The 13,173-nt window shown below is 44.3% G+C and overlaps 1 protein-coding gene across 10 annotated transcripts in view; it reads left to right on the plus strand.

Annotated features, from left to right (window-relative positions):
• LCLAT1 (lysocardiolipin acyltransferase 1) overlaps positions 1 to 13,173 on the plus strand; it is a 198,826-nt gene that overhangs the window by 180,680 nt on the left and 4,973 nt on the right. The gene's annotated exons all lie outside the window — the stretch shown is intronic.

Raw genomic sequence — 13,173 nt, forward strand, 5'->3', positions numbered from 1 at the left:
TATTAACCAATCTAAGTTATTAACGAATCAGGATGCTTTTTACTATGTTATTAACCAATTGTTTAGGTAACGTTGATCAGTAATTTGGCTCCTGAACCACTGAGGTCTGAGAATCACTGCTTTTAGCCCATCTATAATAATTTGCAGTGCCTAAACTTCCTGCTGATTCAGGATTGTTTTCCCTGTAGGGCTACTGAAGGCTAGACTGATCTTGAGTGATGCTTGGGACAGTCAGTGAAAGAGGGCACGGTTTGAAACAGTGTAAGGTCACTGGGTAGCTAAAGAGTACTCTCTAGTGGTTGACTTGGGGTAGTGAAAGAAGTTTAAAGCAAAGGATGAGGTGGTAAGAAGAGATAAAGAGTTTGGCTGGAAATCTAGATAAAAGAAAAATCCAGAAAAAAAATCAAATGTGAAGTTCATATCTGGAGCCTTCTAGGGAATTAACTTAATCATACTAGAAGGGTTTTAAAATCTAATTCTACATAGGCTGGTTGTTTTGCTTATTGTTGCAGTGCAGTATTCAGAGTGACATCCTTCTGTTGATGTGTTAAACTAAAGTTCCTTCTGTGTGTCTGATGGAAGTTAAAAATTCCTTGGCTCTTTCTGAATAGTGTTGCCAGGTGTCTGCTTTTCAACCAGAACACCCGGTCGAAAAGGGACACTGGCAATGCTGGCCGGGCCGTTAAAAGTCCGGTCGGCGGTGCAGTGAGGCTAAGGCAGGCTCCCTACCTGGCTCCGCGCGGCTCCCCGGAAGTGGCGATATGTCCCTCGGCTCCTAGGCAGAGGCATAGCCATGGGGGCTCCGCACACTGCCCCCATCCTGATTGTCAGTTCCACAGCTCCCATTAGCTATGGTTCCCAGCCAATGGGAGCTGCAGGGGCGGTGCCTGTAGGCGGAGGCACCGCACAGAGCTGCCTGACTGCGCCTCCGCGCCAAGAGACATGTCGCCGCTTCTGGGGAGCTGCCCGAGGTAAGTGCCACTTGGAGCCTTCACTCCGAACTCCCTCCCATGCTCCAACCTCCTGCCCCAGCCCATAGCCCCCTCCCGCACCATGTCCCTGCCCCAACTCAGAACCCCCTCCTGCCCCTGAACCTCCTGCCCCAGGCCAGAGCCCCCTCCTGCACTCCAAACCCCTCATCCTTGGCCCAGTCCCAGAGCCCACACCCCAGACGGAGCCCTCACCGCCCTGCACCTCAATCCCCTGCCACAACCCAGAGCTCTCTCCCGCACCCTGAACACCTCATTTCTGGCCCCCTCCCGGAGCCCTCACCCCCCTCCCAGAGCCCTTACCCCCTCCCACATCCCAACCCTCTGCCCCAGCCTGGTGAAAATGAGCAAGTGAGTGAGCAACAGAGGGAGGGGGGAATGGAGTGAGCAGAGACGGGGCCTCAGGGAAGGGATGGGGCAGGGCAAGGATGTTCGGTTTTGTGCAATTAGAAAGTTGGCAACCCTATTTCTGAAAAGAATAATGTGACTCTTGTGTCCTGGTCAATATTTGTTCCATTATATTACTGATACAGTAATTGCGAGGATCACTCTCTTCTGAAGATCTGTACCATGCTGCTTTTTCCCTCTAATCATAGAATCATAGAATATCAGGGTTGGAAGGGGCCTCAGGAGGTCATCTAGTCCAACCCCCTGCTCAAAGCAGGACCAATCCCCAACTAAATCATCCCAGCCAGGGCTTTGTCAAGCCTGACCTTAAAAACTTCTAAGGAAGGAGATTCCACCATCTCCCTAGGTAACACATTCCAGTGTTTCACCACCCTCTTAGTGAAAAAGTTTTTCCTAATATCCAACCTAAACCTCCTCCATTGCAACTTGAGACCATTAGTCCTCATTCTGTCATCTGCTACCACTGAGAACAGTCTAGATCCATCCTCTTTGGAACCCCCTTTCAGGTAGTTGAAAGCAGCTATCAAATCCCCCCTCATTCTTCTCTTCCGCAGACTAAACAATCCCAGTTCCCTCAGCCTCTCCTCATAAGTCATGTGTTCCAGTCCCCTAATCATTTTTGTTGCCCTCTGCTGGACGCTTTCCAGTTTTTCCACATCCTTCTTGTAGTGTGGGGCCCAAAACTGGACACAGTACTCCAGATGAGGCCTCACCAATGTCGAATAGAGGGGAACGATCATGTCCCTCGATCTGCTGGCAATGCCCCTACTTATACATCCCAAAATGACATTGGCCTTCTTGGCAACAAGGGCACACTGTTGACTCATATCCAGCTTCTCGTCCACTGTAACCCCTAGGTCCTTTTCCGCAGAACTGCTGCCTAGCCATTCGGTCCCTAGTCTGTAGTGGTGCATGGGATTCTTCCATCCCAAGTGCATGACTCTGCACTTGTCCCTGTTGAACCTCATCAGATTTCTTTTGGCCCAATTCTCTAATTTGTCTAGGGCCCTCTGTATCCTACCCCTACCCTCCAGCGTATCTACCTCTTCTCCCAGTTTAGTGTCATCTGCAAACTTGCTGAGGGTGCAATCCACACCATCCTCCAGATCATTAATGAAGATACTGAACAAAACCGGCCCCAGGACCGACCCTTGGGGCACTCCACTTGATACCGGCTGCCAACTAGACATGGAGCCATTGATCACTACCCGTTGAGCCCGACAATCTAGCCAGCTTTCTATCCACCTTATAGTCCATTCATCTAGCCCATACTTCTTTAACTTGCTGGCAAAAATACTGTGAGAGACCGTGTCAAAAGCTTTGCTAAAGTCAAGGAACAACACATCCACTGCTTTCCGCTCATCCACAGAGCTGGTTATCTCGACATAGAACGCAATTAGATTAGTCAGGCATGACTTGGCCTTGGTGAATCCATGCTGACTGTTCCTGATCACTTTCCTCTCCTCTGTGTGCTTCAGAATTGATTCCTTGAGGACCTGCTCCATGATTTTTCCAGGACTGAGGTGAGGCTGACTGGCCTGTAGTTCCCAGGATCCTCCTCCTTCCCTTTTTTTAAAGATGGGCACTAAATTAGCCTTTTTCCAGTCGTCCGGGACCTCCCCCGATCGCCATGAGTTTTCAAAGATAATGGCCAATGGCTCTGCAATCACATCCGCCAACTCCTTTAGCACTCTCGGATGCAGCGCATCCGGCCCCATAGACTTGTGCTCGTCCAGCTTTTCTAAATAGTCCCGAACCACTTCTTTCTCCACAGAGAGCTGGTCACCTCCTCCCCATGCTGTGCTGCCCAGTGCAGTAGTCTGGGAGCTGACCTTGTTCGTGAAGACAGAGGCAAAAAAAGCATTGAGTACATTAGCTTTTTCCACATCTTCTGTCACTAGGTTTCCTCCCTCATTCAGTAAGGGGCCCACACTTTCCTTGACTTTCTTCTTGTTGCTAACATACCTGAAGAAACCCTTCTTGTTACTCTTAACTTCTCTTGCTAGCTGCAACTCCAGGTGTGAGTTCTGCTACCTTTCCCCCACCTCCCCCCCAAGTTTTCAGTGACTTTGAAACAGACAAGGGACAAAATAGGTTAAAGGGTCATCCCTGATGGAAAAAAAAAAAAAACATTTCTGTACATGTACATTAGATACACTCAGGAAATTCTTAACCGGGATGTGACTGGATCTCAGAACTATAAAAGGTAACTGTATCTGATGGGAGTGGTTTTGGAGGAACTCGGAGAAAATTAATTCAATTTTATTGACTGGACAGGGAAGTCAGAACAAAGTGTAGTCCATTTTAGTCTGCATATTTTAACTGGGAACAGTAAAAGCTATCTTTCACTGTGTAGTACAGTGTGATGATCTGTCTTTCACGCAGTGGAAAAAAGGTATTGTTAACACAGTGAAAATGGTCTCTGATTTTAAACATGGTTAATATGGCAGTTATATAATTTTTTCAGAAAAGAAAACTTCATCGGTCTTTGTGTATCCAGCCTTTTGCAAAGCAAACAATTGAGTTTAACCATTAACAGTGTGAGGTCAGACAGAAATGAAAGTGGAACTCTTAGTTCTAACAAGTGCATAACAATACCATTTAATTACCCTCCAATGACTTTTACTGTGTGTTTTAGTTCCAAAGAGTGGTACTATTAAAGTTTTGTGAGCTTAATTCAGTATACAGGATTATTGGTGTAAGGTGACTGGTTGCACTGGCGGAGCGAAAGGATTCTGAATGGGTGGTGGACCTGATCAGCCAAATACCTGTCTTTGAAATCAGTACCATAAAACAAGAGAGGAATAAAGTAATGCCCTGGACATTGTTCTCAGAAATTCACAAAATTAAACGAAGAATAAGCTTGAGTTGTTTATACATGTCAGGGTCTTAGTGATTAAATATCTGTAGCCATCTATCACTCTTGAAGAATGGTTTGTTCGTTTGGTTTTTTTTACAGTACTTGCGTTTTAAGAAAATACCTGGAATTCCCAGTTTAACTTTTTTATTCAACTTTTTCATTTTGTATATTCTTCTACAAATATTTCTGTTTGGGTGCAGGAGTAAATCTGAGGACTCTTTGCAAGGATTTTATTGCAGTAAAGTGAATTAATCACAATTATTCTTATCTGACATTCAGCAGGGGAGGCTGGGAAAGAGCAATTACACAACATGGGGGGGGGGATAAACAAGATATTTTCATTATCTGGGATTGACAAATGTAGCTTACAAGTGATAGAGTAAAGACCAGCGAGTTAGTTATGCCTGGTCATCCTTAGTGACTGAAAATAACGTGCTCCTTTTATTGTCCCCTCCCCCTCCCACGCTCTCCCCATGTGTTTTATTTATGCTTCAATCAGCTCTGGCTCTGTAATTCATACAGTAGCACTTCAGAGACAGGGAGGAAGGAGAGAGTATTGCTCTGAAGACTAAAGTGCAGCTTCCAGGTTGTCATTCTCATAAATGCAACCAGTGTGTCAACAGCAGAGCAGCCAGCTCACCACTCTCCAGAAACTCTTTCCTCCCACTTGCCCTTAAGGGTCTCTTTTTCACACAGCGCGAGGTACATTTCTAAAGGCAGCTTGGATTTGCAAAGCTGACAATTGTCAGTGCATGCTCGTGTGGGCAAGTTGACCGTGGCATGGGCTATAGTCTGGTCAGAAGGCCCAGGTTCTCGGAGGAAAAAAAAAAGGAGTAGACATTAATAGAACAAGTGAGATGATGCTCAGCAAATTGAATTGAGTGCTGTAACCCAGCCTTCTTGTTCGTTCTGTAAATGGTAGGTGAACGTAAGAACATAAGAAGGGCCATACTGGGTCAGACCAAAGGTCCAGCCAGCCCAGTATCCTGTCTACCGACAGTGGCCAATGCCAGGTGCCCCAGAGGGAGTGAACCTAACAGGTAATGATCAGTGATCTCTCTCCTGCCATCCATCTCCACTCTCTGACAAACAGAGGCTAGGGACACCATTCCTTACCCATCCTGGCTAATAGCCATTAATGGACTTCGCCTCCATGAATTTATCCAGTTCTCTTTTAAACCCTGTTATAGTCCTAGCCTTCACAACCTCCTCAGGCCAGGAGTTCCACAGGTTGACCGTGCGCTGAGTGAAGAACTTCCTTTTATTTGTTTTAAACCTGCTGCCCATTAATTTCATTTGGTGGCCCCTAGTTCTCATATTATGGGAACAAGTAAATAACTTTCCCTTATTCACTTTCTCCACACCACTCATGATTTTATAGACCTCTATCATATTCCCCCTTAGTCTCCTCTTTTCCAAGCTGAAAAGTCCTAGCCTCTTTAATCTCCCCTCATATGGGACCCGTTCCAAACCCCCAAAGAGTTAAGTTGATGTAAGCCATCTTGCATTGACCTAGTCATGCATTTGTCTACACTTAAATTTGTCTTCCACTAAAGTATGTGCCCTGTTACGGCGACACAGGAACACCACCTCCCCGAATGGTGATGAGCCATGGTCGATGTACTGAGGTCAACATGGCGTGAGTGTAGATGCTGCTTTACCTATGTTGACCCTGACAGTCCTCCACCAGACATCCCACAGTGCCTGACACTGACTGCTCTGGTCACAATTGTGAACTCCACTGCCCAGGGGTTATAGAGGACGGAAGCTACCCCGCCTCCCTTTAAAACCCCCCATACTGTTTGCTTGTGCCAAGCTTACCACGTGGTCCAGATTGCTCTTTATCAATCTAAATGGCAAACCAACATTGAATGTGTGTGTTTCTAGTAGGGTCCTACAGGGATCGATTCTTGGCTCTCTGTTATTTAACACTTATCAGTGATCTGGAAGAAAACATAAAAACATCACTGATAATGTTTACAGATGAGACAACAATTTGGGGAGGGGCAAATAATGAAGAGGACAGATCAGCAATACAGCGCAATCTGGATTGCTTGGTAAAATGGGCACAAGCAAACAATATGCATTTTAATGCAGCTAAATGTAAATCTGTGCATCTAGGAATAAAGAATACAGGCTATACTTACAGGATAGAGACTCTATCCTGAGGAGCATTGACTCTGAAAAAGATTTGGGGGTATTGGTGGATAATCAGCTGAATATGAGCTCCCAGTTTGATTCAGTGGCTAAAGGGTTAATGCAATCCTGTGATGCATAAACAGGAATCTCAAGTAGGAACAGGGAGGTTATTTTACCTCGGTATTTGGCACTGGTGCAACCACTGCTGGAATCCCATGTCCAGTTCTGGTTACCACAATTCAAGAAGGATATTGATAAATTGGAGAGGGTTCAGAGAAGAGCCATGAGAAGGATGAAAGGACTGGAAAACATGCCTTATAGCTTGAGCTCCTTGAGTCTATCTACCTTAAAAAAGAGAAGGTTTAGGGGTGACTTGATTGCATTGTGATCACATGGGGAACAAATAATTAATAATGGGCTCTTCAGTCTAGCAGAGAAAGGTATGACATGATCCAATGGCTGCAAGTTGAAGCTAGACAAATTCAGAATGGAAATAAGGCATAAAGTTTTACAAGTGAGAGCAATTAACCCTTGGAACAACTTACCAAGAGTTGCGGTGGATTCTCCATCACTAACAGTTTTTAAATCAAAATTGGACGTTTTTCTAAAAGCTCTGCTCTAGGAAATATTTTGGGGAAGTTCTGTGGCCTGTGTTATACAAGAGATCAAATTCAATCACAGTGGTCCTTCTGATCTTGGAATCTGTGAAAATCTACTAAATGAGGGGTTTTATAATGGACTTCAAAATCAGAATATAATTTCCTAGTATAATTTCTTTTTTTTCTTTTTCTTTTTTTCCCCCTGGCTGGCTTCAAACCGAGGTAGTTCTGATTTACATATTGCTAAATCTGGTGTTAGACTGAAAGCCTACATGCTGTTTATATTTGTTTAACATAGGACGCAGGCACAAAGGTATGCTGATAGCCAAGGCGAATTTGGGATATAGCATATATCTTTTGTTGACATCTAGTCTGGAGACATACAGTTACAGTTCATAATAGTCACATTTATAAGTGTACAGTTCCTCTTCTTCACCAGTAGTGAAAATAGTCAAAATTTTCCATATTGTAAGAGAACAGGCCTCATTTCTTCGAACTCCTTCCTGTCAGCGGGTGGGAATATCTTCAGAGCCATCATGTTGCTGCAGATGTGGAAAATTGAAGAGGTTCACTTGATCGCTCTAGAGTCCGGACTGGTACAGAGACTTCCTGTGTTCTGTTTATCAAGGCTAGCATAAGCATTCTGCCTTTCTTGTTCGCTTATTTGACTACTAAGTTTCTACAGAAAAGAATCCCAATAACTATTGAATTGAAAGTGGTTGAGATGAACTCAGACTGCCATGGCTGTTTTAAAGAGGGATGCTTGAAGTTGTAAATCCTCCCAAGGCTTATACTATCCACCTGTGGTTGTAAATCCTTGAAGTTGCTCCCCTCAGATTCTGTGTTTATAAAGGAAAATAACCGAAAGTCTTTCAGCAGCCAAGGCGGTAACGTTTTCCAGTAAGCAGGTTTTGATAGCTTTTGTTTTAATACCCAACACCGTGTGTGGTTCAAAGTTAAGACATAACAATCTTAAATCAGATATTGTCAGATAGCAATTAGCCTCACTCTGCTAGTTACCATCTATGTTTTGATTATGTAACTGATCAGTTTGTTCAAAGGAACGCCTCAAAATGCATGGACCAGCTCCACTTTTTAAATCTGACAGTCATATGTATATATTTTTAATTGTGGTAGTGCCTAAAGAACCCTATCTGGGCACAAGGACCCATTGCATTAATATAGCCAAAAAAAAAAAATCCCACCCCCCGCAAAAAGAAAAACTCAGACACATTGACTTCACCGTGTGAGCTATACAATGCAGAGCCCTGCCGCCATACAAATTGGAATCAACGTGACCATATATCAAGTACCATGTTGTGATGTAACGAAAAATTGGGATAAGATCTGAAGTACCACAATCAGCTCTGACCCGGGGCGTCGTGATTAAGACTACGTTTTAGTCATGGGTATTTTTAGTAAAAGTCATGGACCATAAATAAAAATTCATGGTCCTTGACCTGTCCATGACTTGTACTATATAGCTTTGACTAAACCTTGGGTGCTCTGGGGCAGGGGGCAGCTTGGGGGCGCTGTGGGTGCTCTGGGGAAGGGGGGGCTGCGGGTGTTCTGGGGGAGGCGGCAACGGCACGTGGCCCGGGATCTCCGCTGCTGCTGGGGGAGGGGCAGGCTGCAGCACGCAGCCCAGGACCCCAGCTGCTGCTAAGGGGCGCGGAGGGGAGAGGGGGGCGCGTGGCAGCAGCTGGTGCTGCTGGCCCAGAGGCTGGCCGAGCTACTTTGGCGTCCCCCGGGCCAGCCACACTGGCTGTTGCAGAAGTCATGGAGGTCCCGGAAAGTCACGGAATCTGTGACACTCCGTGACAGACTCACAGCCTTAGTAATGATATATGTGACTGAAATTAAACATAGTGTCAGGGACAGATAATGTAGGGACAAATAACCTCTGAGGGCCTCACCTGGGTTGAAGATGGAATAGCCACCAATGTGATTGTTCACACTAGAAATCTGCACAGCATTTGGACTCAGATTTTAAACCTCTAACATTTTGAATAGTTCCATCCAGTGTTTAGGCTTGGGTCCACCTCTAATTTATGGGCTCATTGAAGGGCACTTTGGGAAGAGAACGTCTATTCAGCATGCCCTCAAAATACCTGCTTATATAGCAAACCTTTTAGTTTGCAATGACCAGCTCGGTGTTGGTCATTTACAAGTATCTGCAAAAAATGCCCCTCGTGGTAACCTGAGTCACATCCGAAGAACTCCTGTCGGTGCTCCAACTCCCAGTTGAACCTCATACCACACATAATAGGTCCATGGAATCATTCTCCTGTATGTCTGCATGGTCTCTGGACTGTGTTATCTTGAGGGTTCCTCCCTAAGAGCTGAATGTTGCTTTAAGCAGTTCACAATACTTATACTGGCTCTGTGTTGTTCTCTTGATAAACACGTTTGAGAGAAGTTTAAAATATTTAAAATCCTGACTCTGTCTTCATGCTAAAAAAAGCTCCCTAGAAGTCAGGCTGACATTATTTAACACACGGATTTAAATGTAATATCATTCTGCCTGAGATAAGTTTGTTTTGAGTCTAGTAAGAAGCCCTTGGTTATAAAGATTGAGAAGAGAGAGATTTGAATCGAGCATCTGAGATAATGAAAGAAAAAAATGCCTTTTCCTCTCCCTCATAAAAACACTTTTTTTAAAATAGAGCAAGTGAAGTTTTACTGCTGATGCTGTAACTTTGGCCACAAGCCCAGTCGGAATTACTTGTATCACTTTTACCAACTTACGACTATAAGGCCTAAAGCTATTGACTTCGCATTGCAGTTATTTGAAGAGAAATGTCACACACTGGTCAATCCTGGCATATGAACAACTTTAAGTGGAGCACCAATATATCTCAAAGAAATATTTATAGAAAGAAACGGAGAACTAGGCTTTCAGGATGCTTTGCAGCTTAGTAACTGTTAAGTAGCTGGAGACTAAGATACGTATTACTCAACTGTTTTGGCTTTCTTAGCTGTGTAGGAATGATGATGAACAAGCTTTCAGAATCAGTTAGCATCTGTGTGCTGCAGTTTCTATCCCAATGCACTGAGAACAGCATCACTCGCTGGTAATAAGGAGCCTCATTCCCATTATTGTCTTAGAGCAGTATTTCTCAAACTGGGGGTCCCGGCCCAAATGAAGCTCACAAGGCTATTGGAGGGGAGTCGCAGTATTGCTACTCTTACGTCTGCACTGCCTTCGGAGCTGGGCGGCCAGAGAGCGGTGGCTGCTGGCCGGGCACCCAGCTCTGAAGGCAGCACTGCCACCAGCAGCTGCACAGAAGTAAGGGTGGCATGGGATAGGGGAGGAGGGTCATCACAGCCTGAAGTATTTTCGAAGGGGGGCCCAGCAAAAAAAAGTTTGAGAATCCTTGTCTTAGAGGGCTCTGAAAGCTGCTGAAATTTATGTGTGTGTCCTGATCAGCTGAAATACCCGTCCATCAACTTCTACTCTCACTTTCTTGGTTATCTTAATTTAGAGAGTTGTTAAAATTAGATTTCAGATGTGAAACACCTGTTTGGTTCCCCCCTCCCGCCCCACCCAGAAATAATATTCATAGCTGCATAAAAGTAAAGAAGGATCTTCAGAAGTTAATAAATGCCAGTTTTCCCAAGCCTGCCTCATTAGGCACAGGTAACTAGTCTGAGCTATAAACAAGTAGTCCTGTCTTATTCAGTTATTGTCTCATTGGAAACAGTCTTAGTGGTAATTAGAGCAACATGACTCTTAAGCCGCATTATGTCTTGCACTTGAAATGTGCGAAAGCAGGTCCCTTAAGAAGGGATTTAAATTCAGTGGGGGAAAATACTACCTGCTGCCTGACTAACCTAGTTGTGTGCCCCATAGTAACAGTAAGCTGCAGTTTGATTCAATTCTCATCAATGACATTCTGCTAATGCCCCACTTACGAGGCCACTCTGCTATCTTCCCGTACTAATAGAGATGTGGGCCATCCTCTAGAGCGATACGGTAAGATATAGGATGTAACATGCATGAACTGAAACAAAGCCCAGTAATCTAAAACTTCTCCATGTACTCAGCCCTAATACCGCTCTCCTCCTGGGGTGTCCTGCCTTCTTTAAAAATTAATTCTGATGAGCTACAGCTTAGTTCTCTCCTTTGTACGTAGTCTCCTCTCCCCTTTCTGGTTGTTCCCATCTGTCATTCCTTATTTAACCACTGTAATCCCTTCTTAGCTGCTTCTAGAATACAACATGTCCCCATTGTATCTTGAGCCTTGTCCATTTCTGGTTGCCCTGCAGCTCTCCGATACCCCACTCTGTCCACTGTCACCTTCCTTCTTTTGTTGGATGACAGGCAATTTCCATTCATTCTGATCCATAGGCTGTTAGTAAGTTTCCACTCTACACGTGGGGTGAGCCTGCATTGGCGGGGGGGAGACAGAGGCAGCAATAAGGAAATGGTTGCTGTGAAAGTGTGCTGAGGTGGGTGCCCTGCTCAAAAATTCGCTGCCCTAGCAGCTGTCATTAAAGGAGCTTCACCCGCTCCAAAGGATTTTTCTAGTTTCTGTTGCAGTAACATTTGAAAGCAGGTTCATTCAGATAGCACCTGGCTGTGATAGTGTTGCCCTTTTCATGTTAATAGATGTCACTGATGAATCAGTGGAAAACATTCAGAACCTTTTTGTTAAAGTGTGCAGTGTAGATCCAGCAGCTTACTGCAAACAATAATAGGAGAAGGCACGCTCCTTTCAATAGCTATTGAATAATTGGCTGGAAATTGCCATCGCCACATGCTTGGCCTGCCAGAAAATTAAACCCTCCAAGACAAGGGACACGTTTAGAAGGCTCTAATCCTTCTGCATATTAAATCATATATGTCTGTATTTCCTATATCTGATATGTTTCTATGCTTTTTGGTATGTTGAGCCTGTCTTTGAAGTGCCCGAGTCATTTCTTCTGAAGTCGCTTTGATGTGCTTATCACCCTGCTATGTTGGGGAAACAGTGGTCTAGTAGTCTAACCATGTGACTGGGAGTCAGGAGACCTGGGTTCTGGCCTGAGTCACTGTGTAAGTCTTTTAGCCATTCTTTGCCTCAGTTTCCCCATCTACAGCATAGTTAAACATTACTGGTCCCATTTGTGTAAAATGCTTTGAGATCTGCACTATATCATTAATTTACAGAACCAAAGGCAAGCTCGGCACTTTGCAGTATAGATAAGACGCGGTCTCTGCTCTGAAGGTTTCTGTCTAATGTCAGACGTGATGCAACAAAGCAGGTGGGGAATTTAACAAAATAGCAGTGCCGAGTTTTGTAAGAAGAACAGAATGGGCATCAGTAATAATACATGGATATTCAGCAAAGGCTAGAACACAGCATGGTACAATAAATAAAACGATGTCACAATGTGTGTGGAATATTATCTATTATTTGTGTAGTATCTTGATTATTAAAAACATCTGCATCATGCCATCTAGAAAGGGTGATAATGGCAAACTGATTGCTCAGCAGACACATGGTAGAAGTGATGGAGAGGGAGTGGAGAGCTGTTGTGTCTTCAGTTAGAGTGGTATCTCTTCCTTGGTATAGTATTTGCCTGTTAAGGGTTTTGCTGGGTCCATTCCTAAGTTGGATTCGCATTGAGCAGTGGTGTTCAGGCGCTCTTGCCTTAAGGCGTTTCCTCTGATACAGATCTGGTCATAGTTATTGCACCCACGAATAACCCTTCGTCTTTTTAGTTTCTAACTCAACCTATTCTGCTCTGAGACAACCAACAAAATAAAAGCAGCAACGCCCGATAAATTACAGTGCTGGCAGAACTTAACTTTAATGTCACGTCGAGTGCACTGGGCGCCTATTTTTAGATCAGTTCTAGACTAGCCAAGTTTGCTTTATCAAATCTAAAAAGAATGTTGTCTGGTATGAAGCAGCAGCAGGCTGAGAGGATATATGGAATAGTGCATTGTTCTAAAAATTAGTATTAATGCACAGGTACAGCAGTAAAACTCATCTTAACAACATTTGTCCACACAAGTGGATTGATTAGATTAGACATAATGATAGAAGGGCTGGGTCCTTTTGTCAGTGTCCCCCTTTAATTGCTAATCCACAATTGCTTTTAAAAGTGCATTCAAATACTTAGCTATACCCAGTTTAACCAATGCTTTATCTCCCAGGTTTGTACTTTGTTGTTGGGTTCGCCTAATCTG

Source organism: Chelonia mydas, chromosome 3 (genome assembly GCF_015237465.2).
Source record: "Chelonia mydas isolate rCheMyd1 chromosome 3, rCheMyd1.pri.v2, whole genome shotgun sequence".
Lineage (NCBI taxonomy): Eukaryota > Metazoa > Chordata > Testudines > Cheloniidae > Chelonia > Chelonia mydas.